This window comes from Thalassophryne amazonica, chromosome 5 (assembly GCF_902500255.1).
Source record: "Thalassophryne amazonica chromosome 5, fThaAma1.1, whole genome shotgun sequence".
Taxonomy (NCBI): Eukaryota; Metazoa; Chordata; class Actinopteri; order Batrachoidiformes; family Batrachoididae; genus Thalassophryne; species Thalassophryne amazonica.
The window spans coordinates 39,116,361-39,143,139 of record NC_047107.1 but is presented as its reverse complement, the minus strand read 5'-3'; the positions used below and the strand labels follow the sequence as shown (position 1 = coordinate 39,143,139).

General features: G+C 48.3%; 1 protein-coding gene across 1 annotated transcript in view; it reads right to left on the bottom strand.

The window, feature by feature from the left end:
• adgrv1 (adhesion G protein-coupled receptor V1) overlaps positions 1-26,779 on the bottom strand; it is a 444,323-nt gene that overhangs the window by 66,713 nt on the left and 350,831 nt on the right. The gene's annotated exons all lie outside the window — the stretch shown is intronic.

Below are 26,779 nucleotides of genomic sequence, written 5' to 3'. Positions count from 1 at the left end.
TTTGAAAAAGTGGTGCAAATTATTGGTTGAGCTAATAAATGGAATAGTTTTGACCATGCTTAATGTTTGGTCTGTAAAGTAAAGGTTAAACAAGGTCAACATCCATTGGATCCTATAACATGTGACATATGTTACCACGTAACACAATAACTAAGCATGACACATGATGCAAACTATTCCTTTTTAAAACCCTGTTAACCAATAATTTGCTTTTTTTTTTAAATTAGAGCAACTTTAAATTTTGACCCCTCTACAAACTGAAATTGACCTTTCTCACCATTTTTGCTATTTTGTACCCAATAACTCCATAGAATTCAGTCATAGATGGTTCAAACTATACCTTTTTAAAATCTTTATGAACAGACAAATAATATGGAATACATTTCAATATGATTTGATTTTTTTTTTTCAATATGAACATTTTTAAATGTGTAAATATTCACTTATCTACTGCACTATTCTGCAAAATGTCATCTGAATCAGCAATCCTATTTTAGGTTCTGCCATCCACAAAGAATCAGGGATGAGTACAGAACCACTGTCTTTCCCTGCCTCGGGAAAATGAATAAAAATGTGATTTTAAACCAGGATTGTAAAGATTTTGCAAATATGCTTCAATATAGATAGATTATTTGGCAGACCCCTTTCTTACAAAACAAAACCCTTGACAAGCACATGCAGTATTTTCATATTTGCACACCTGCCAGAAAAGCAAATATTCATATAACCTAACTCGCATGCAAGAGAAAATGCACACACTTTCTCTTGCATGCGAGACCACATGACATACAAGGCCAGGTTTCAAATGCATCGCCTGTATTTGGACTGTGTCAAATGTTTTTAACATCAAATCAAAAAGTCTTTCTTCACGTCATTCTAAACTGAGATACCGTGGATGTGGGTAGGTGATGAGGTTAGTGGATCAGATGGAAAAGCGTAAGAGAAATGCGGTCCATTTAGTGTATAAACACATTTAGCCACAGCTTTCAGGCAGACAGCAACTACAAGAGTCGTAGACTCTAACAGCAGAAATGATAACTAACATCAAACCTGTATTCTATTTAATCATTACCCTTTGTAGCTAATTCCTTATTTATAATGGGTAAGTTAATCAAAAGACCACCAGTGGACACAGTACATCCCTTTAAAGTCAAACCACTGATGTACTTTGCCCGCATCTATTTCACTGAAGGCCACGGTGACCGTCGCAGCTTTAAAAAAAATAAAAAATCATTGCCCAAGCCTTTAGTGGAAATCACAAACAAAATCAGCAATCGAATCCATGAACAGACTGTCGTTAGAGGCAGAGAAATGAAATGGCTCATTATTGTGTAGCACATTTTCCTTAGGAGGAAATAATGATGCAGAATTTAATAAACACTGTTACTGACATTACTATGAACTATCTTTATACCGTTATGATGAAGGAAGGCCACTTAGGTTTTTTTTTTAAATGATTTGTTAATATGTGTTCTTTTATCCATAAACAACAAATACCCTTGTCAAAACATCAACAATCAAATATTCAACATTTGATCTAGACTTTCACCTTCACCTTTAATAACTTGTGGAATCAGATGCCCCATATCAGGGAAATACGGGTCAGTTGTAGAAAGTGCATCGATGAAAAACATTCATACTCTTATAATCATGTATCCTTCTGCTCAACAACATATTTCACTGCCAGATATATGTCATAAGTATTGAAGAATGCTGTATAACCAACTGGTTTAGGCTTTAATATTTGATGAGATAGATTTAGTATTGTTTCACCTGAAACACATCACCTGGGTTGTGGGTGCTTTGAATCTGAAGTGATTTTTTTAAGTGATTTTATGGGGTGCAATCATCTTGGGCTTTGTGTGTGTGTGTGTGTGTGTGTGTTTGTTTGGTTGTTTTTTTTTTTTGTTGAGTGTTTTGTTTGTTTTATAATTTTTATGTCTGTGACTGCTGTAAAATGAAAAGTAGGTCTGGGTCTATTTTCCAGACAGGTTTAGCACCCGCAACATGAAGCATGCTTCTGTGTGCAAAGTTTAATGGTTTACACTGCTGCCTAAATGAAAATCAACACACAATCCAGCAGCAACACACACACACACACACACACACACACACACACACACACACACACACACACACACACACACACACACACACACACACACACACACACACACACACACACACACACACACACACACACACACACACGTAATGCAGCCACTGTGTTTCAATCCTTAAGGTACTGCCTTCGGAAGCTGATTAATAACTAAAGGATGTTTTTCAAATTAATGAAAATAAGTGTCTGTAATTAATTAATAAATAAACAAATATAATTTTAAGTATGGATACACCAAAACATAACTCACAACAAGCCTCGTAAATGCAATGACAGGTGATAATCTGACTGGTTTATTTCATGTTATAAGAAACCACATCCATAATTAAGCCCTCTGTGACCTTTGTGTTTTGCATTCAGATTAGACACTGTGTAGAAAACGTGGAGTTCGACACATCCCAATTGCACTTGCACTATGCACTTTAGAGCTTGCACTATAGATATTCAAGATTAGGAATGGGTATATGGCATTTTATCGATATCGATACAATTATCGATTCCTTACTGATTCCCTTTTCCGATACCTCTTGTGAATTTTCTGTGTACTAAAAGTAGGCTTTACAGGTTTTCTATGTCAACAACATTTTATTGAGTCATAAAGTAAATAAATATGAAATTGGTCACTGGATCCTTAAACTCTGGACATAATAAACTCTACATGGTGGATCCTTGATCTCTGGACATACAGTAAATAGAAATAAACAAAATCTGTAGTTTTTATCAAAAGCATTTCTTTTCAGACATTATTGGCATGAATGTCTTTCCATACATCTGAGCTGAGCTCTTGCAGCTGGCTGCCCGCACGTCAAGATGTAATTCATAAAGAATGCAGGACGTCTCATTTTGGGAGGAAAAAAACATTTTAGTCGATTGTAGTTTATTGTGTGTATTACAGCGTTTGGAAAGCGGTGTCATTTTATTTAAAGCGGCAATTCATTCTGAAGTTATTAATTCTGACCAGCCTCTGTCTCGGCAGAGAGCTGTGCAGCGTTTGAAGCTGTGCCAATGGAATGGAGAACGATTCTCGTTTCTTGACTGCAACAAGACAAGAGTCCCAGTTATGGCCCAGTCACACGGCACACGACGATTCCTTAACGAAGGGAAAGAGTAAAAAACGTCACAATTCATTGAGAAAAGGTGGACGAAATAGCTTTTATCACCGAAACAGTCTGCGAAGCAAGAGCGCAAAAGGGACGAAAGAGGAACTTAACAAAACCGAAGCTCACGATCTCGACGAAACGCACCTGGAGCCACAGCTGCAGCAGTGTGTGTTTGCATCTCCGGGTTCCAGGACTCGGCGCTGGGACGGAGCTCAGAGCACCTGAGTCCTGGAGAAACTGCAAACAGAATCTGTGGAGATCTGTGTGCACGTCAGTGGACCACCTGCTCTGGTTCCTCGTCCAGAACAAAAGAGGGATCATGTCCATCATTATCAGAATCCACACTGTCTGTTGACACACTGCGCGCTCCGTCTTCCTCCAATTAAAAAAAAAAAAGGAAAAAAAGTGCGCTGTGCTCACTGCTGTATCACAGTATTATGTTCTAAGCAATATATATTTATTTATAACAGAAAACTGTCAAAAGGGAGACTAAATATAAATATAAGTGTAAAGATGATTGAATATATCAGAGCAGTAAATTAATCAGTGCGTGTGAACCGTGCGGTTATTTCCACCAGCTGCTCACTGATCTACAACGTGAATTCTTCCTTCCAGAACAGCTCTTTATATAATCATTCTGATTCATCTACCTGTTGCCACATGTACAGAAGGACTGGATTATCATTCCTACACTCACATTGTTATATTTAATACAAAATAATAATCGCACGCAGCAGCTGCTGTCGCTGATGCTGCATTCAAGTACCATCGGAAATTACACAACCTTTTCGTTGTTTCAAATTCAACAGTTGCTTGTGGCAAAATAATTAATTATATCCACACAAGATTAATTCTGGCCTATGTATGGTGCCTGAGCCCATTGAAGCTGCCCCCCCCCCCCCCCCCACACACACACAGATAAAAAAAATCCAGGCAAGCAGGCTGAGTTTGCCCTGTAATTTCCGACGGTACATGAACGCAGCAGCAGCCTCAGTGCTCAGAAACCGGCTTCTGCACTGTGTGAAAACATTCAGCTGCTCCAACGAAGTCAAATTAAACAATAACGTTACAAAAACTACACAAACGCTTAAAAAATGTCAAGAACGACAGCAAAATGAGACACAGATGAACTGAGGTTTTCGTTGCTCTTCGTTCAAATTTTTCAACAGTTTAAAAATCCTGACGAAGCTCCCGCTACAGGAGCGAAGCTGCGTGAAGGTTAAACAATGCCAACAGTCAACGAAAGTCCAGATTTCTGGTTTCGTCAAGGCTTCGTCACACTTCGTTAAGTGCCGTGTGACTGGGCCATTACTGACTTTAATCCACAAAAAAGTGACTCACGATTGACATATTTTAATGGCTTTGAGAGGGGTTAAGAAGCGGACTTGCACCTTCTGGAGAGCAGTGAATCAAAGAACCAACAAGCCAGCAGATCTAAGCACTGCTTCATTGGTTCATGCTTCAAAGTGGAGTCATGCTGCAGAAACGGTTGATTACAGACCTGCTGCAGGGTCTATAATCAACATAGAGAAATTATCATTTTCCTGACAAACACCCTGAAAAACAACAGCTGTTCTGAAGGAACGATTAAGGAGTCGTTAAGCAAAAACACTATTGATATCGGTGGATCGAATCATTTCTTAACGATACCCGAAAAGAACTGGTTCTCGATACCCAACCCTAATCAAGATAAGACCCTTAATCTTTACAGCCATCACTACACTGCTCACTACAACTCATTAATGAGGTGACCAGGTAAGAGGTCATTTGAATTCCCTCACAGGAGCGTGGCAGATGTTTGCCCTGATGCCAGGCTTGCATACCTGACATGCTTATACAAGGGCTGTCAATAAAGTAACGGTCCTTTTTATTTTTTTCAAAACTATATGGATTTCATTCATATGTTTTTACGTCAGACATGCTTGAACCCTCGTGCGCATGCGTGAGTTTTTCCACGCCTGTCGGTGACGTCATTCACCTGTGAGCACTCCTTGTGGGAGGAGTCGTCCAGCCCCTCCTCGGAATTCCTTTGTCTGAGAAGTTGCTGAGAGACTGGCGCGTTGTTTGATCAAAATTTTTTCTAAACCTGTGAGACACATCGAAGTGGACACGGTTCGAAAAATTAAGCTGGTTTTCAGTGAAAATTTTAACGGCTGATGAGAGATTTTGAGGTGATTCTGTCGCTTTAAGGACTTCCCACGGTGCGAGACGTCGCACAGCGCTCTCAGGCGGCGTCATCAGCCTGTTCAAGCTGAAAACCTCCACATTTCAGGCTCTATTGATCCAGGACGTCGTGAGAGAACAGAGAAGTTTCAGAAGAAGTCGGTTTCAGCATTTTATCCGGATATTCCACTGTTAAGGGAGATTTTTTTAATGAAAGACGTGCGGACGGGTCCGCGCGTCGGCTGCGAGCCACATGAAAAACACCTCTGTTGAAAGCCTTAAGGACAAGTTGGAACATGTCCTGCTGTTAAACAATTTCTCATATATTCACTCCACTGAAAGCCATCAAAAACCGCCTGGATTGTTGTGTGGGCCGCTGAAGAGGAGGTACTGCTGGCCCACTACCACCAGAGGGCGCCCTGCTTGGAGTGCGGGCTCCAAGCACAAGAGGGCGCCAGACCCAGAGGAGGTGACAGCTGTCACTCATTACTCCAGCTGTCACTCATCTACACCACCATATAAGCCGGACTGCAACTCCACCTCCCCGCCGAGAAATCGACTACCAGTACTAAGGTAATTTCTCTGCTGACTGACACATTGTGTAACCAACTGAACTTCTGTTGCAGCCGTTTTCCTGAAGTGTTTCCTTGTCTGGAGGATTGGCGTTTTGGTGTGACAGTGACGGCTTCACCTCGCACCCCGTCCCAGACAAGTGGTTGATCAGGAGCTGCACGAGTGTGTGTGATTTGGAGGTGGAGGTGCTCCCTCCTAACGGTGTCTGGACTGTTAATTACTGAGTGTGCGGACTCACACTCACACATTATCTTTCTGTTTTCTGCCAGCAGTACCAGGGTCGACAGCCGAAGACAGAGGCCACCTGGGGACTCGGGACTTGGCGGCTCCGGTGTTCTTCAGGCCGTTGGTGGTGGAGGCCGTGTGGGACGCGGCTTCTCTCTCGTCGGGCGTCTTCTATCTTCGAGCCTGCCCACACGTCACCTGGTGTTTATTGACTGTGAACATTAAGACACGTTTCGTTGTGTAATATCACAACATTAAATTGTTACCTTTTGGCTTACTCATTGTCCGTTCATTTGCGCCCCCTGTTGTGGGTCCGTGCTACGACACCTTCCCAACAGGATTTCTCAGCCATCGTCATGGACTCCGAGGGGCGTCAACTCCAGCTTGAACGGCCAATGGAAGAGCCTGGAGCGCAGGCGTCAGCGGGAGGCGGGTTGAGTGAGCTGCAGCAGATCTTAACCGCCTTCAAGGCCCGGTTAGTATTTGTGACCGAGCAGAGTGTCCTCCTTAATCGGAGGGTGGAGGCTCTCACCGCCAGGGGGGAAGCGCGCGATCAGGGCGCTGCTGCAGCCACTCCTCTGGCTGGTCCTGGGCCCGTATTAGACGTTCCACTGGTCGTTCAACGAACCCCCCCACCGTCCCCTGAAGCATACATAAGCCCTCCGGAACCGTACGGGGGCTGTGTCGAGACGTGCGCGGACTTCCTCATGCAGTGTTCGCTCGTCTTTTCACAGCGCCCCGTCATGTACGCATCAGATGCTAGCCGGGTGGCTTATGTTATTAATTTGCTTCGAGGAAAGGCACGCGCATGGGCTACGGCGCTTTGGGAGCAGAATTCACGGCTCCTAACGTCTTATACTGGGTTCGTACGGGAATTCAAACAAGTGTTTGATCATCCCAACAGAGGCGAGACCGCTTCGAACGTGCTGCTGTCGATGAGACAGGGGCGCCGTAGCGCAGCCGAGTATGCAGTCGACTTTCGCATCGCGGCAGCGAGGTCCGGCTGGAATAACGTTGCGCTCCGCGCCGCCTTTGTAAATGGACTGTCCCCGGTCCTTAAGGAGCACCTACTGGCCAAGGATGAACCGCGGGAATTCGACGGGCTGATCGATTTGGTTATACGTTTAGACAACCGTTTAAATGAGCATCGTCGGGAGCAGGCCGGGGGGCGTGACCGGGCACGAGCCGTCCCTCCCCCTTCCGGTTCCGATAAGATGACGTCGTCCCCACGCTTTACTGCCAGAGAGCTCCGTGTGGCTACGGCTCCCCCTGCTGAGGAGGCTAGGGACACGAGCAGGGCCAAATTAAGATCAAAAATCAGACAAAGGAGGCTGGCCCGCGGGGAGTGTTTTGTCTGCGGCTCTTGCAAGCACATGCAGAAGGACTGCCCTAAAACGGTCAATCTACAACGCCCGTCCTTAGAAACTGGGCTAAGGGTGGGTCATAACACGCACGCGGGAAAACCCCGCAAATCTGCACGAATCCCAGTAACAATCCTTTGTGGGGATTTAACCCTTCATGCCCCAGCACTGATAGACACAGGGTCTGAAGGGAATCTGCTGGACAGCAGATGGGTAAAGGAAGTAGGGCTCCCTCTGGTGGCTCTGCCGGCACCATTGCAGGTGCGAGCACTAGATGGCACCCTGCTTCCATTAATCACACATCAGACACAACCAGTGACTTTGGTTGAGTGATTTTGGGCTTTCCATGGATGGTGAAGCACAATCCCCGGATTGATTGGCCGTCTGGGGTTGTGACGCAGTGGAGCGAAACCTGCCACCGGGAGTGCTTAGGATCCTCGGTTCCTCCCGCCACCACGGCTAATGAGGAGGTCAAAGTTCCCCCCAATCTATCGGCGGTGCCAAGGGAGTACCACGATCTTGCTGACGTTTTCAGCAAAGATCTGGCACTCACTCTTCCCCCGCACCGACCGTATGATTGTGCCATCGATTTGGTCCCGGGCGCTGAGTACCCGTCCAGTAGGTTGTACAACCTCTCACGTCCGGAACGCGAATCAATGGAGACCTACATCCGGGACTCCTTAGCTGCCGGGCTGATCCGGAACTCCACCTCCCCGATGGGTGCTGGTTTCTTTTTTGTGGGCAAGAAAGACGGCGGACTCCGTCCATGCATTGATTACAGAGGGCTGAACGAGATCATGGTTCGCAACCGATACCCGTTACGTCTGTTGGATTCAGTGTTCACGCCCCTGCATGGAGCCCAAATTTTCACAAAATTGGATCTTAGAAACGCGTACCACCTGGTTCGGGTCCGGAAGGGAGACGAATGGAAGACGGCATTCAACACCCCGTTAGGTCATTTTGAGTACCTGGTCATGCCGTTCGGCCTCACTAACGCCCCCGCGACGTTCCAAGCTTTGGTAAATGACGTCTTGCGGGACTTCCTGCATCGGTTCGTCTTCGTATATCTGGACGATATACTCATCTTTTCCCCGGACCCTGAGACCCATGTCCAGCATGTACGTCAGGTCCTACAGCGGTTGTTGGAGAACCGGCTGTTTGTGAAGGGCGAGAAGTGCGAGTTCCACCACACTTCTTTGTCCTTCCTGGGGTTCATCATCTCCTCCAACTCCGTCGCCCCTGATCCGGCTAAGGTTGCGGCGGTGAGAGATTGGCCCCAACCGATAAGCCGCAGGAAACTACAGCAGTTCCTAGGCTTTGCAAATTTCTACAGGAGGTTCATTAAAGGTTACAGTCAGGTAGTTAGCCCCCTGACTGCCCTGACCTCCACCAAGGTCCCCTTCGCCTGGTTGGATCGGTGCGAAGCCGCGTTCCAGGAGTTGAAACGTCGGTTCTCGACTGCACCAGTTCTGGTGCAGCCTGATCCTGATTGCCAGTACATAGTAGAAGTGGACGCCTCTGACTCAGGGATAGGAGCCGTGCTGTCCCAGAGCGTGGAGGCTGATAAAGTCCTCCATCCTTGTGCCTTTTATTCCCGCAGGTTGACCCCAGCTGAACGGAACTATGACGTCGGCAATCGGGAACTTCTTGCGGTGAAGGAGGCTCTTGAAGAGTGGAGACACCTGCTGGAGGGGGCATCGTTGCCCTTCACGGTTTTCACGGACCATCGGAACCTGGAGTACATCCGGACCGCCAAGCGGCTGAACCCCAGGCAAGCCCGCTGGTCTCTGTTCTTCGGGCGCTTTGACTTCCAGATCACGTATCGCCCCGGGACCAAGAACCAAAAACCAGATGCATTGTCCCGGGTGCACGAAGAAGAAGCCAAAGCGGGGCTGTCGAACCCCACCGAGACCATCATCCCCGAGTCCACTGTCGTGGCCACCCTCACCTGGGACGTGGAGAAGACCGTCCGGGAGGCCCTGACAAGGAGCCCGGACCCGGGGACTGGCCCCAAGAACAGACTGTACGTCCCACCAGAGGCAAGAGCTGCCGTATTGGACTTCTGTCACGGGTCCAAGCTCTCCTGTCATCCCGGAGTGCGTAGGACCGTGGCAGTAGTCCAGCAGCGCTTCTGGTGGGTGTCCCTGGAAACCGACGTCCGGGACTACGTCCAGGCCTGTACCATCTGCGCCAGGGGCAAGGCAGACCATCGGAGGACGACGGGACTCCTCCAACCCCTGCCAGTGCCTCATCGCCCCTGGTCTCACATCGGCCTGGACTTCATCACGGGCCTCCCGCCGTCCCAGGGCAACACCGTGATTCTCACGATAGTGGACCGGTTCTCCAAGGCGGCCCACTTCGTGGCCCTCCCGAAGCTCCCGACGGCCCAGGAGACGGCTGACCTCCTGGTCCACCACGTCATGCGGCTGCATGGGATACCATCGGACATCGTTTCAGATCGTGGTCCCCAGTTCTCTTCACAGGTGTGGAAGAGTTTCTGTAAGGAGCTGGGGGCCACCGTGAGTCTCTCGTCCGGGTACCACCCCCAGACCAACGGCCAGGCAGAGCGGGCTAACCAGGAGTTGGAACAGGCCCTTCGCTGCGTCACCTCCGCGCACCCGGCGGCCTGGAGTCACCATCTGGCCTGGATCGAGTATGCCCATAACAGCCAAATCTCGTCTGCTACCGGCCTGTCCCCTTTTGAGGCATGTTTGGGGTTCCAGCCCCCATTGTTCCCGCTGGTGGAGGGAGAGGTCGGTGTGCCCTCGGTCCAGGCCCACCTCAGGAGGTGCCGCCGGGTGTGGCGGACCGCCCGCTCTGCCCTAATAAAGGCCCGGACGAGGGCCAAAACCCATGCGGACCGCCGACGTTCCCCGGCCCCCACATACCAGCCCGGGCAGGAGGTGTGGCTGTCAACAAAGGACATCCCCCTCTGTGTGGACTCACCCAAATTAAAGGACAGATACATCGGCCCATTCCCCATCCTCAAGATCATCAACCCGGCCGCAGTGAAGCTCCGACTCCCGGCTTCACTGCGGGTCCACCCTGTTTTCCACGTGTCCCGTATCAAGCCACACCACACCTCGCCCCTCTGTGCACCTGGCCCTATGCCGCCTCCTGCCCGGCTCATCGACGGGGAGACTGCTTGGACGGTCCGCAGGCTCCTGGACGTCCGTCGTAAGGGCCGGGGGTTCCAATATCTGGTGGACTGGGAGGGGTATGGACCTGAGGAACGCTCCTGGGTGAAGAGGAGCTTCATCCTGGACCCGGCCCTCCTGGCCGATTTCTACAGACGACGCCCGGACAAGCCTGGTCGGGCGCCAGGAGGCGCCCGTTGAGGGGGGGGTCCTGTTGTGTGGGCCGCTGAAGAGGAGGTACTGCTGGCCCACTACCACCAGAGGGCGCCCTGCTTGGAGTGCGGGCTCCAAGCACAAGAGGGCGCCAGACCCAGAGGAGGTGACAGCTGTCACTCATTACTCCAGCTGTCACTCATCTACACCACCATATAAGCCGGACTGCAACTCCACCTCCCCGCCGAGAAATCGACTACCAGTACTAAGGTAATTTCTCTGCTGACTGACACATTGTGTAACCAACTGAACTTCTGTTGCAGCCGTTTTCCTGAAGTGTTTCCTTGTCTGGAGGATTGGCGTTTTGGTGTGACAGTGACGGCTTCACCTCGCACCCCGTCCCAGACAAGTGGTTGATCAGGAGCTGCACGAGTGTGTGTGATTTGGAGGTGGAGGTGCTCCCTCCTAACGGTGTCTGGACTGTTAATTACTGAGTGTGCGGACTCACACTCACACATTATCTTTCTGTTTTCTGCCAGCAGTACCAGGGTCGACAGCCGAAGACAGAGGCCACCTGGGGACTCGGGACTTGGCGGCTCCGGTGTTCTTCAGGCCGTTGGTGGTGGAGGCCGTGTGGGACGCGGCTTCTCTCTCGTCGGGCGTCTTCTATCTTCGAGCCTGCCCACACGTCACCTGGTGTTTATTGACTGTGAACATTAAGACACGTTTCGTTGTGTAATATCACAACATTAAATTGTTACCTTTTGGCTTACTCATTGTCCGTTCATTTGCGCCCCCTGTTGTGGGTCCGTGCTACGACACCTTCCCAACATGGATTTTACAAATGGTTATCAACACGGAGGTGTTTTTCCTGTGCCGCCGCACCGCGTCGGCTGCGTCCCGACGCGCGGACCCGTCCGCACGTCTTTCATTAAAAAAATCTCCTTTAACAGTGGAATATCCGGATAAAATGCTGAAACCGACTTCTTCTGAAACTTCTCTGTTCTCTCACGACGTCCTGGATCAATAGAGCCTGAAATGTGGAGGTTTTCAGCTTGAACAGGCTGACGACGGCGGCTGAGAGCGCTGCGCGACGCCTCGCACCGTGGGAAGTCCTTAAAGCGACAGTATCACCTCAAAATCTCTCATCAGCCGTTAAAATTTTCACTGAAAACCAGCTTAATTTTTCGAACCGTGTCCACTTCGATGTGTCTCACAGGTTTAGAAAAAACTTTGATCAAACAACGCGTCAGTCTCTCAGCAACTTCTCAGACAAAGGAATTCCGACGAGGGGCTGGACGACTCCTCCCACAAGGAGTGCTCACAGGCGAATGACGTCACCGACAGGCATGGAAAAACTCACGCATGCGCACGAGGGTTCAAGCATGTCTGACGTAAAAACATATGAATGAAATCCATATAGTTTTTGAAAAAAATAAAAAGGACCGTTGCTTTATTGACAGACCTCGTATATAGATCTTCTTTAAATATATTTACAAATCACATTCAAAATGTCAAAGCACAAATAGGTGTTCTTTGATTTTCACTCTAAACTAAAAACACTAGAATTTGTTCAAAGAACATGGGTGAGGCCTTATCACTGAGTCCACCCAGGTGTGTTTACACGACACGATGTCCATTTGATAACGCATCAAGGAGACATTCAGTTTCCAGGAGAGCTCAACAAAGCTTTTTCACTTTGCTGTGACATCAAGTGTTCTTCAAATGCACGTTTGAATAATGTCTCATCAGCAACATGTCAATAAACAGACGTGATTTACTATGAAGTTTGATAGCAGAATGCTTGATGACACGCTGATTGTGTTTTGATGCACTGCTGTCTTGGGGAAGAATAAAATGACAGACCGACATAAACCTGTTCCAGTGTTGATGGCAGAGGTTTCCTTCTATTTACACTCAACAAAAATATAAACGCAACACTTTTGGTTTTGCTCCCATTTTGTATGAGATGAACTCAAAGATCTTGTTGGGAAAGTGTAGGTACACGGACCCACAACAGGGGGCGCAAAGGAACGGACAATGGAGTAGGTCAAATAACAACACTTTACTGTTGTGAATGTGCACAACAAATACAACAGATTACAACAATAGATCAGAATCAATCCACAAAGGTGTCGTGTGGGCAGGCTCGAAGATAGGAGACACCTGTCCAAAGCAGAACCGGAACCACACGATTTCCTCCGCCACCAGACCCCGGGAATACTGGAGCCGCCAAGTCCCGAACTCCCAGGTGGCCACTGCCTCCGCGTGTCGGACCTGGTACTGCTGGCGAGGAACAAAAACACAATTAAAGGTGGGCGTGTTTGCACCCAGTAATCTGCACGGCAGGAAAGCTACCTCCACCTCTCGTTGGAAAAAAGGTCTGTTATCACTCACAAAAGTCACAAAAGGTTACTGTCAAGCAGTCAGCTGAGAATATTACCTTCCAGGTAGAACGATATCTCGGCAAAGAGGTGGAGACGTCGTCCTGCTGATGTACCCCTGCTGATTGGTAACAGCTGTTGCAGGTGATGCGTGACAGCTGTCACCCTAGCTGCTCCTGTGAGGCGGCTGCGCCCTCTGGTGCCTGGAGCCCGCACTCCAGGCAGGGCGCCCTCTGGTGGTGGGCCAGCAGTGCCTCCTCTTCTGGCGGCCCACACAACAGGACCCCCCCCTCAACGGGCGCCTCCTGGCGCCCGACCAGGCTTGTCCGGGTGGCGGCGGTAGAAATCGGCCAGGAGGGCCGGGTCCAGGATGAAGCTCCTCTTCACCCAGGAGCGTTCTTCGGGGCCGTACCCCTCCCAGTCCACCAAATACTGGAAGCCCCGGCCCATCCTACGGACATCCAAAAGCCGGCGTACAGTCCAAGCCGGCTCGCCATCGATGATCCGGGCAGGAGGCGGCGCCGGACCCGGAGTACAGAGGGGTGAGGAGTGATGAGGTTTAATCCGGGACACATGAAACACAGGATGGCCGGCAGCCGAAGCCTCACTGCGGCTGGACTGATGACCTTCAGGATCTTGAATGGGCCGATGTAACGGTCCTGTAACTTGGGGGAGTCCACTTGGAGGGGGATGTCCTTTGTGGATAACCACACCTCCTGCCCAGGCTGATACGCAGGGGCCGGGGTCCGCCGACGGTCTGCATGGGCTTTTGCCCTCGTCCGGGCCTTTAGCAAAGCAGAACGGGCGGCACGCCACACCCGACGGCACTTCCGCAGGTGGGCCTGGACCGAGGGCACACCGACCTCTCCCTCAACCACCGGAAACAACGGGGGCTGATACCCCAGACATACCTCAAAAGGGGAGAGGCCGGTGGCTGAAGACACCTGGCTGTTATGGGCATACTCGATCCAGGCCAAATGGGTACTCCAGGCCGCCGGGTGTGCGGCAGTCACGCAGCGCAAGGCCTGCTCCACCTCCTGGTTTACCCGTTCTGCTTGCCCGTTGGTCTGAGGGTGGTACCCGGACGAGAGACTCACCGTGGCCCCCAGTTCCCGGCAGAAGCTCCTCCAGACTTGCGAGGAGAACTGGGGACCGCGATCGGAGACGATGTCTGTTGGAATCCCATGCAGCCGGACGACGTGGTGGACCAGGAGGTCCGCTGTCTCCTGGGCTGTTGGGAGCTTCGGGAGGGCCACGAAGTGGGCCGCCTTGGAGAATCGGTCCACTATCGTGAGGATGGTGGTGTTACCCTGGGACGGCGGGAGGCCCGTGACAAAATCCAGGCCGATGTGGGACCAGGGGCGATGAGGCACGGGCAGCGGCTGGAGTAAACCTGATGCCCGGCGATGGTCAGCCTTGCCCCTGGCGCAGGTGGTGCAGGCCTGGATATAATCCCGGACGTGGGCCTCTAGGGACGCCCACCAGAAGCGCTGCCGGACAACTGCCACGGTTCTTCGCACCCCTGGATGACAGGAGAGCTTGGAGCCGTGACAGAAGTCCAGGACTGCAGCCCTAGCTTCTGGTGGGACGTATAGTTTGTTCTTTGGCCCAGTTCCGGGGTCCGGGCTTCGTGCCAGGGCCTCCCGGACGGTTCTCTCTACGTCCCAGGTGAGGGTGGCCACGATAGTGGACTCCGGGATGATGGGTTCCGGTGGATCCGACAACTCCGCTTTGACTTCATCTTCATGTACCCGGGACAAGGCATCCGATCTCTGGTTCTTGGTCCCGGGACGGTAGGTGATCCGGAAGTCAAAACGGCCGAAGAACAGTGACCAGCGGGCTTGCCTGGGGTTCAGCCGCTTGGCGGTCCTGATATACTCCAGGTTCCGGTGGTCAGTGAAAACCGTGAATGGCACGGACGTTCCCTCCAACAGATGTCTCCACTCTTCAAGAGCCTCTTTCACCGCAAGGAGTTCTCGATTGCCGACGTCATAGTTCCGTTCGGCCGGGGTCAACCTGCAGGAAAAATAGGCACACGGGTGAAGGACCTTATCGGTCTTCCCGCTCTGGGAAAGCACGGCTCCTATCCCTGAGTCCGAGGCGTCCACTTCAACCACTAACTGGCGACTAGGATCGGGCTGCACCAGAACGGGTGCAGACGAGAAGCGCCGTTTCAACTCCTTGAACGCGGCATCGCAACGATCCGACCAGGTGAAGGGGACTTTTGGTGAGGTCAGGGCTGTCAGGGGGCTAACTACCTGACTGTAGCCCTTAATGAACCTCCTGTAGAAATTTGCAAAGCCGAGGAACTGTTGCAGCTTCCTACGGCTAGTGGGTTAGGGCCAGTCTCTCACCGCCGCAACCTTGGCCGGATCAGGAGCGACGGAGTTGGGGGAGATGATAAACCCCAGGAAGGACAAAGATGTGCGGTGAAACTCACACTTCTCGCCCTTCACAAACAGCCGGTTCTCCAACAACCGCTGCAGGACATGCCGGACATGAGTCTCAGGATCCGGAGAAAAGATGAGTATATCGTCCAGATATACGAAGACGAATCGGTGCAGGAAATCCCGCAAGACATCATTAACCAATGCTTGGAACGTCGCGGGGGCGTTTGTGAGGCCGAACGGCATGACCAGGTACTCAAAGTGACCTAATGGGGTGTTGAATGCCGTCTTCCATTCGTCTCCCTTCCGGATCCGAACTAGGTGATACGCATTTCTAAGATCCAGCTTAGTAAAGATTTTGGCTCCATGCAGGGGGGTGAACACGGAATCTAATAATGGCAACGGGTATCGGTTGCGAACCGTAATCTCATTCAGCCCCCTGTAATCAATACATGGACGAAGTCCGCCATCTTTCTTGCCCACAAAAAAGAAACCTGCCCCCATCGGATCAGTTCCGGATCAGCCCGGCAGCTAATGAGTCCCGGATGTAGGTCTCCATTGATTCGCGCTCAGTTCGTGAGAGGTTGTACAGCCTGCTGGACGGGAACTCAGCGCCTGGAACCAAATCAATGGCACAATCGTACGGACGGTGCGGGGGAAGGGTGAGTGCCAGATCCTTGCTGAAGACATCAGCAAGATTGTGGTACTCAACCGGCACTGCCGTCAGATTGGGAGGGACTTTGACCTCCTCCTTAGCCTGGGAACCGGGAGGAACCGAGGATCCTAAACACACCCGATGGCAGGTTTCGCTCCACTGAACCACCACCCCAGACGGCCAATCGATCCGGGGATTGTGCTTTAACATCCATGGGATGCCCAAAATCACGCGGGAGGTAGAAGAAGTTACAAAAAACTCAATCTCCTCCCGGTGGTTTCCAGACACCACCAGAGTTACTGGTTGTGTCTTGTGTGTGAGTAAAGGGAGGAGGGTGCCATCTAGTGCCCGCACCTGCAATGGCGAAGGAAGCGCCACCAGAGGGAGCCCTACCTCCTTTGCCCATCTGCTATCTAGCAGATTCCCTTCTGACCCCATGTCCACCAGTGCTCGGGCTTGAAGGGTTAAATCCCCGCTCAGGATTGTGACTGGGAGTCGTGTGGCAATTTGTGTGTGTCTCACTTGAATGTCTTGACCCCCCCTTAGCCCAGTCTCTAAGGGTGAGTGTTGACGTTTTGGCCGTTTGGGGCAGTCTCTCTGTGTGTGCTCTGTTGAGCTGCAGAGAAAACACTCTCCACGGATCAGCCTCCCCATTTTGGCCCTGTGCGTTTCCCCAACAACGTCACCAGGGGGAGCTGTTGCCCCACAAAGCGCTGCGGCTGTGGAGCGTGGGGAGGGCGGCCCCTTTTCGAACCCGGAAGGGAGAGGGGCGGCGCGTATCCGGTCACGTCCTTCGCCTCGCTCCCGACGGCGTTCCTCTAACCGATTGTCTAATCGTATAACGAGATCAATAAGCCCGTCTAAATCCCGCGGTTCGTCCTTGGCCACCAGGAGCTCCTTCAGGACCAACGACAGTCCGTTTACGAAGGCGGCGCGGAGGGCAGTGTTATTCCAGCCGGACCTCGCAGCCGCGATGCGGAAGTCGACTGCATAAACAGCTGCGCTCCGGCGCCCCTGTCTCATTGACAGCAGCACGGCTGAAGCGGTCTCTCCTCTATTTGGGTGATCGAACACTGTTCTGAACTCCCTCACAAACCCATCGTATATCAGAAGGAGCCGTGAATTTTGCTCCCAAAGTGCTGTAGCCCAAGCGCGTGCCTTGCCGCGAAGCAGATTAATGACATAAGCTATCTTACTAGCATCAGTCGCGTACATGACGGGACGTTGTGCGAAGACGAGCGAACACTGCATAAGAAAGTCCGCGCACGTCTCCACACAACCCCCGTACGGCTCTGGAGGGCTTATGTATGCTTCCGGGGAAGGTGGGAGGGGTCGTTGAACGACCTGTGGAACGTCACTGTTACGCACCGGGTCGACAGGAGGGAGAGCCGCAGCAGCGCCCTGAGGGCGCGCTTCCACCTGCGCGGCGAGAACCTCCACCCTGCGGTTAAGGAGGACGTTCTGCTCGGTCATTAAATCCAACCGAGCCGTGAAAGCGGTGAGGATCCGCTGCAACTCACCGATCATTCCTCCTGCGGACGCCTGTGCGCCCTGTTCTTCCATTGGCCGTTCAACAGCCGGTTGACGCCCCTCGGGATCCATGACGCTGGCCGAGATATCCTGTTGGGAAAGTGTAGGTACACGGACCCACAACAGGGGGCGCAAAGGAACGGACAATGGAGTAGGTCAAATAACAACACTTTACTGTTGTGAATGTGCACAACAAATACAACAGATTACAACAATAGATCAGAATCAATCCACAAAGGTGTCGTGTGGGCAGGCTCGAAGATAGGAGACACCTGTCCAAAGCAGAACCGGAACCACACGATTTCCTCCGCCACCAGACCCCGGGAATACTGGAGCCGCCAAGTCCCGAACTCCCAGGTGGCCACTGCCTCCGCGTGTCAGACCTGGTACTGCTGGCGAGGAACAAAAACACAATTAAAGGTGGGCGCGTTTGCACCCAGTAATCCGCACGGCAGGAAAGCTACCTCCACCTCTCGTTGGAAAAAAGGTCTGTTATCACTCACAAAAGTCACAAAAGGTTACTGTCAAGCAGTCAGCTGAGAATATTACCTTCCAGGTAGAACAATATCTCGGCAAAGAGGTGGAGACGTCGTCCTGCTGATGTACCCCTGCTGATTGGTAACAGCTGTTGCAGGTGATGCGTGACAGCTGTCACCCTAGCTGCTCCTGTGAGGCGGCTGCGCCCTCTGGTGCCTGGAGCCCGCACTCCAGGCAGGGCGCCCTCTGGTGGTGGGCCAGCAGTACCTCCTCTTCTGGCGGCCCACACAACAGATCTAAAACTTTTTCCACATACACAATGTCACCATTTCCCTCAAATATTGTTCACAAACCAGTCTAAATCTGTGATAGTGAGCACTTCTCCTTTGCTGAGATAATCCATCCCACCTCACAGGTGTGCCATATCAAGATGCTGATTAGACACCATGATTAGTGCACAGGTGTGCCTTAGACTGCCCACAATAAAAGGCCACTCTGAAAGGTGCAGTTTTATCACACAGCACAATGCCACAGATGTCGCAAGATTTGAGGGAGCGTGCAATTGGCATGCTGACAGCAGGAATGTCAACCAGAGCTGTTGCTCGTGTACTGGATGTTCATTTCTCTACCATAAGCCGTCTCCAAAGGCGTTTCAGAGAATTTGGCAGTACATCCAACCAGCCTCACAACCACAGACCACGTGTAACCACACCAGCCCAGGACCTCCACATCCAGCATGTTCACCTCCAAGATCGTCTGAGACCAGCCACTCGGACAGCTGCTGAAACAATCGGTTTGCATAACCAAAGAATTTCTGCACAAACTGTCAGAAACCATCTCAGGGAAGCTCATCTGCATGCTCGTCATCCTCATCGGGGTCTCGACCTGACTCCAGTTTGTCGTCGTAACCAACTTGAGTGGGCAAATGCTCACATTCGCTGGCGTTTGGCATGTTGGAGAGGTGTTCTCTTTACGGATGAATCCCAGTTCACACTGTTCAGGGCAGATGGCAGACAGCGTGTGTGGCGTTGTGTGGGTGAGCGGTTTTCTGATGTCAATGTTGTGGATCGAGTGGCCCATGGTGGCGGTGGGGTTATGGTATGGGCAGGCGTCTGTTATGGACGAAGAACACAGGTGCATTTTATTGATGGCATTTTGAATGCACAGAGATACCGTGACGAGATCCTGAGGCCCATTGTTGTGTCATACATCCAAGAACATCACCTCATGTTGCAGCCGGATAATGCACGGCCCCATGTTGCAAGGATCTGTACACAATTCTTGAAAGCTGAAAATGTCCCAGTTCTTGCATGGCTGGCATACTCACCGAACATGTCACCCATTGAGCATGTTTGGGATGCTCTGGACCGGCGTATACGACAGCGTGTACCAGTTCCTGCCAATATCCAGCAACTTCGCACAGCCATTGAAGAGGAGTGGACCAACATTCCACAGGCCACAATTGACAACCTGATCAACTCTATGCGAAGGAGATGTGTTGCACTGCATGAGGCAAATGGTGGTCACACCAGATACTGACTGGTATCCCCCCCCCAATAAAACAAAACTGCACCTTTCAGAGTGGCCTTTTATTGTGGACAGTCTAAGGCACACCTGTGCACTAATCATGGTGTCTAATCAGCATCTTGATATGGCACACCTGTGAGGTGGGATGGATTATCTCAGCAAAGGAGAAGTGCTCACTATCACAGATTTAGACTGGTTTGTGAACAATATTTGAGGGAAATGGTGATATTGTGTATGTGGAAAAAGTTTTAGATCTTTGAGTTCATCTCATACAAAATGGGGGCAAAACCAAAAGTGTTGCATTTATATTTTTGTTGAGTGTATATAGTAAAATATTCAGATATGCCTTACATAGGTGGGGTCACTCTGTTTGGACACAATAAAATAAATCAACAAAATAAAGGTAAACACTCACATAAAAACACAAAATTTCATGTGGATGTCCTGCGATTCATTTTATTTCATGCAGGTCTGTTAACAATAAAAAAAACCCCTCTCAATTCACTCTTCTGTGTAAATAACAGTGTAATAGTTGCCAGTACACTCCAGCCATTAAATGGGATGACAGATGACAATCAGATCATTTCATATTGTCTGTTTATTTCATGTTATCGAGAAAGAATGCCCATAAGTAACACACTAAACACACCTCACTTTGACTTTTCTCCCTCTGGCTTCACTTTGCACCTGTGATTACACACCAGGTAAATAGCAAAGTGCATTAAGACACATGCAAAATGCACATGTGCTGTGTATTTTGGGCTGTACAATGTAGATCTACAGTTGAAGATGAAGCCCTTGATGTTTCTGTCTGGTTTGTCTCATGTCTAAATTCAACATACTAGTATATAACATGCCAAATTTGGCGAGGAAAGCCAGCTTGCTGGCAATGATTTCACGGACGATGGTGTGATTTTTGACGAATCAATGGATACCTTGATTGCAGCACTTGAGAAGCTATATGGAGAATTGGAATGTCTGAGTTTATGATTATCCAAGATCAAAACTAAGACCAAGGACTCAGCCATCAGAACTGTATCTGTATACAATGAAAGTGTTGAACTTGGACAGAAAGTCATTTATCTTGGCAGTGACATTCATGTCTGGGTCCTATGCCTTTGAGATCTATTTGGAAAAGTCATGAGGCTGTTGGACAGAGAGTTTGCAGTGCCAATATACATGGAGGACAACAAAGGTCCAAGGCTTTAGGGTTTTGGTGCTGCCTATCTTACTGTAAGGTTGACACTTGGACACTAAACAAAACGAGAGACATTCATCACGAAATGCCCTGCACGCAGTATTATTTTCCATGCAAAGTGCAGTAATATGTACTTGTATGGGGTGGGTGGGTATTTGGTTGAAGCCTTATGTGTTTGATGTAAACTGAGATATACAATGAAAAAATTGGTGATTGGCATAATATTTATTTAGACGATGTGACAAACAGTCATCATAAAAAGTCGGTCACGGTCGCCAGCCTTCAAAACAAATGCAACCACTGATGACCTTGAAATGGAGGTCAAGGTCACCGGCCTTGCGAAGTACTCCCCCAAGGCATGTACCCACTAAGTATGAAGTTTCTACAAGCAAAAGGTGCCGAGCTACGTTGTGGCAAAGGATTTGACAGTTGTGACCATTGGTGATCTTGAAAAGTAGGTCAAGATCACTGGCCTCGAACCCATGCAAAGTAACTCCTCCAAGGCATTTACCCACCAAATATGAAGTGTCTGCGAGCAATTGGTGCGAAGCTACGTTGCGGCGAAGGATTTGACAGTTGTGACCACTGGTGACCTTGAAAAGTAGATCAAGGTCACTGGCCTTTGAACCCATGCGAAGTACTCCTCCAAGGCATGTACCTACCAACGACTTCTTACCCACGCCCACAGGAGAATGCATATTACTCCTGTCCTCAAGTCTTTACATTGGCTCCCTGTTTTTTACAGAATAAATTACAAAATCCTAGTGCTGACCTTTAGAGGAGTCTGAGGTCTTCCAATCAGAACCTGCTGATGGTTCCCCGAACTTGTTTCAAAACTCGAGGGGACAGATCCTTTAAAGCTGTGGCACCTCGCCTCTGGAATGAGCTTCCCTGTTCCCTTCGCTCACTGGATTCTGTGGATGTTTTTAGACAGCAACTAAAGACATATTTTTTCAAACTTGCATTTTAGTTTCAATTTTATTGTTTTTATATTTGCATGTGTTTTTTTTTTTTTTTTGTCTATTTATATCGTGTGAAGCACTTTGTGACCTTGGTCTGCGAAAAGTGCTGTATAAATAAAGCTTACTAACCTACTTACAAATATTAAGTTTCTGCGAGCAATAGGTGCGAGGTTATGTTGCGCCAAAGGATTTGACAGTTGTGACCACTGGTGACCTTGAAAAGTAGGTCAAGGTCACTGGCCTTCGAACCCATGTGAAGTACTCCTCCAAGGCATGTTCCCACCAAATATGAGATTTCTGCGAGCAATAGGTGCCGAGCTACGTTGTGGCGAAGGATTTGACAGTTGTGACCACTGGTGACCTTGAAAAGTACGTCAAGGTCACTGGCCTTCGAACCCATGTGAAGTACTCCTCCAAGGCATGTACCCACCAAATATTAGGTTTTTGCGAGCTACGTTGCGGCGAACGAATTGCGGCCGGACACACAAACTGCCGGAAGGACGGACAACCCGGATGCGGGTTGTCCGCAAGCGCCACGCGGGGCATAAACAGTGACAACTGAATGTCTTTGGTAGAGCACATTTTAATCACGCAGATGTTCAAAGCACTTTACAACGATACGTCACATTTTTTCCCCAGCCAAGATCTGTACACTTTTTTACACCATCTTGCCCAAGGATACAAACAGGCAGCTTGAGTGGAATTCAACCCCAGGTCTACATATTGACAGCCCAACTCTTATCTACTCAGCTACCTGCTCTACTCTGCCTGTTCTTTGGTACCAGACCTCTTTCGAGTATACTTGGGTACCACTGGAATGACTTTATGTCAAACGAGCGATTACGTATGGAGACATAGATGAGGACTATCACTTGCATTGTGAACAAGCATCAGCATCGGTATTTTGGACATGTCAGCAGAATATTTAAAATACAAAATCATCTGAAACACTTGTAAACAAGGCCTTTATAAAAGAGCTCTGAAGCAGCATATGTTTCTGATTTGTTATAGCATGCAAGTGCCAGTAATCCAACACCTGCACAAAGGCTTGTGCAGGTGTTGGACCTGAGTTTACATCTCCAGTTGAAAATGTTGGTCTAATAAATAATGAACAACTGATGTAATCAGGAAATAAATCCAAGCCATCACAGATGAAGCTTGCAGCCATTTCTTACTTTTACAGAATCGTTTTGTTAGTTAAATTAAATGGAATGATTTTCAGAACTGAAGACTAAATTCTCTTCTTCCAGTTTTAAAAGGGTTCATGCCGTGCAAAAAAGGAAAAAAAAATAACAATTGGCTTTGCATAATTCCAGTTTTCAGTGTGTTTTACTGTGCACAATGCAGCACACAGGCGCTGAGGATCCCACCAGTTGGAAGGCCAAGGACATGCCCATGTTTTAACTGGCTGCAGCAGAGGGATGGCTACTTTCCAGGGGTGGAGATGGACCAGTCGTTTGTCTGGGTGTGCCATCCAGAACCCAAAATGGTTCCTTAGTGGGATGAATGTGGCGATGCGTGGCACCAGGGCATGATCCTAAACATGACCTGACCAACTCTGCTCATGACCTGAGCAGAGTTGTAGTCTTACACACCTCTCTGCAGCTTCTCTCCCCCTGCCATCCCCTCATTACCCCATCCCCGTAGAGACGGTGCCTGCTCCCAGACCACCAATAACCAGCAAAAATCTATTTAAGCATAAAAATTCAAAAAGAAAAAATAATATAGCACCTTCAACTGCACCACAGACTAAAACAGTTAAATGTGGTCTATTAAACATTAGGTCTCTCTCTTCTAAGTCCCTGTTAGTAAATGATATAATAATTGATCAACATATTGATTTATTCTGCCTTACAGAAACCTGGTTACAGCAGGATGAATATGTTAGTTTAAATGAGTCAACACCCCCGAGTCACACTAACTGCCAGAACGCTCGTAGCAGGGGCCGAGGCGGAGGATTAGCAGCAATCTTCCATTCCAGTTTATTAATTAATCAAAAACCCAGACAGAGCTTTAATTCATTTGAAAACTTGACTCTTAGTCTTGTCCATCCAAATTGGAAGTCCCAAAAACCAGTTTTATTTGTTATTATCTATCGTCCACCTGGTCGTTACTGTGAGTTTCTCTGTCAATTTTCAGACCTTTTGTCTGACTTAGTGCTTAGCTCAGATAAGATAATTATAGTGGGCGATTTTAACATCCACACAGATGCTGAGAATGACAGCCTCAACACTGCATTTAATCTATTATTAGACTCAATTGGCTTTGCTCAAAATGTAAATGAGTCCACCCACCACTTTAATCATATCTTAGATCTTGTTCTGACTTATGGTATGGAAATTGAAGACTTAACAGTATTCCCTGAAAACTCCCTTCTGTCTGATCATTTCTTAATGACATTTACATTTACTCTGATGGACTACCCAGCAGTGGGGAATAAGTTTCATTACACTAGAAGTCTTTCAGAAAGCACTGTAACTAGGTTTAAGGATATGATTCCTTCTTTATGTTCTCTAATGCCATATACCAACACAGTGCAGAGTAGCTACCTAAACTCTGTAAGTGAGATAGAGTATCTCGTCAATAGTTTTACATCCTCATTGAAGACAACTTTGGATGCTGTAGCTCCTCTGAAAAAGAGAGCTTTAAATCAGAAGTGCCTGACTCCGTGGTATAACTCACAAACTCGCAGCTTAAAGCAGATAACCCGTAAGTTGGAGAGGAAATGGCGTCTCACTAATTTAGAAGATCTTCAGTTAGCCTGGAAAAAGAGTCTGTTGCTCTATAAAAAAGCCCTCCATAAAGCTAGGACATCTTACTACTCATCACTAATTGAAGAAAATAAGAACAACCCCAGGTTTCTTTTCAGCACTGTAGCCAGGCTGACAAAGAGTCAGAGCTCTATTGAGCCAAGAATTCCTTTAACTTTAACTAGTAATGACTTCATGACTTTCTTTGCTAATAAAATTTTAACTATTAGAGAAAAAATTACTCATAACCATCCCAAAGACGTATCGTTATCTTTGGCTGCTTTCAGTGATGCCGGTATTTGGTTAGACTCTTTCTCTCCGATTGTTCTGTCTGAGTTATTTTCATTAGTTACTTCATCCAAACCATCAACATGTCTATTAGACCCCATTCCTACCAGGCTGCTCAAGGAAGCCCTACCATTATTTAATGCTTCGATCTTAAATATGATCAATCTATCTTTATTAGTTGGCTATGTACCACAGGCTTTTAAGGTGGCAGTAATTAAACCATTACTTAAAAAGCCATCACTTGACCCAGCTATCTTAGCTAATTATAGGCCAATCTCCAACCTTCCTTTTCTCTCAAAAATTCTTGAAAGGGTAGTTGTAAAACAGCTAACTGATCATCTGCAGAGGAATGGTCTATTTGAAGAGTTTCAGTCAGGTTTTAGAATTCATCATAGTACAGAAACAGCATTAGTGAAGGTTACAAATGATCTTCTTATGGCCTCAGACAGTGGACTCATCTCATCAGGTGACCCTGAACCATCCCTTAGTTATGCTGCTATAGACTTAGACTGCTGGGGGGTTCCCATGATGCACTGAGTGTTTCTTTCTCTTTTTGCTCTGTATGCACCACTCTGCATTTAATCATTAGTGATTGATCTCTGCTCCCCTCCACAGCATGTCTTTTTCCTGGTTCTCTCCCTCAGCCCCAACCAGTCCTAGCAGAAGACTGCCCCTCCCTGAGCCTGGTTCTGCTGGAGGTTTCTTCCTGTTAAAAGGGAGTTTTTCCTTCCCACTGTCGCCACGTGCTTGCTCACAGGGGGTCGTTTTGACCGTTGGGGTTTTTACGTAATTATTGTATGGCCTTGCCTTACAATATAAAGCGCCTTGGGGCAACTGTTTGTTGTGATTTGGCGCTATATAAATAAAATTGATTGATTGATTGATTGATCTTTTCCAATTAGATATGGTTGTGGTTTCATGTTCAACTGCTGGTTTGAAATGAACAAACTTAATCTATGGAGATGTGATTGATGTGAATGTAAAGACTGAGTGAGGGAATTAAATATCAACTCCTTTATGTAACATACTGGACAGAACTTTACTTTGTCTTTGTTTTTTCTTCTCAGTTGAGTTTTTGATCTGTTGATCTGGTCATTTCAGCATGTTAAAGAATCAGAAAATACTGCTTTATTTCTCTAATTTTGTTCATTCATGAGTGAAAAAGGTTTGTCTTGCTCACTGAACCACACCTGCTCCTAATCCATCAACCATCCAGCATTCACTAAGCATCCAGTATGTGGCAGATACATCTGTGGGATAATCAATCAATCAATCTATCAATCTATCTATCTACAGTGAGGAAAATAAGTATTTGAACACCCTGCGATTTTGCAAGTTCTTCCACTTAGAAATCATGGAGGGGTCTGAAATTTTCATCTTAGGTGCATGTCCACTGTGAGAGACATAATTTAAAAATAATAAAAAAAATCCGGAAATCACAATGTATGATTTTTTAATAATTTATTTGTATGTTACTGCTGCAAATAAGTATTTCAACACCTGCCACTCAGCAGAAATTCTGGCCCTCAAAGACCTGTTAGTCCACCTCTAAAAAGTCCACCTCCACTCCACTTGTTATTCCAAATTAGAAGCACCTATTTGAGGTCGTTAGCTGCATAAAGACACCTGTGCACCCCACACAATCAGTAAGACTCCAACTACTAACATGGCTAAGACCAAAGAGCTGTCCAAAGACACCAGAGACAAAACTGTAGACCTCCACAAGGCTGGAAAGGGCTACGGGGCAATTGCCAAGCAGCTTTGTGAAAAAAGATCAACTGTTGGAGCAA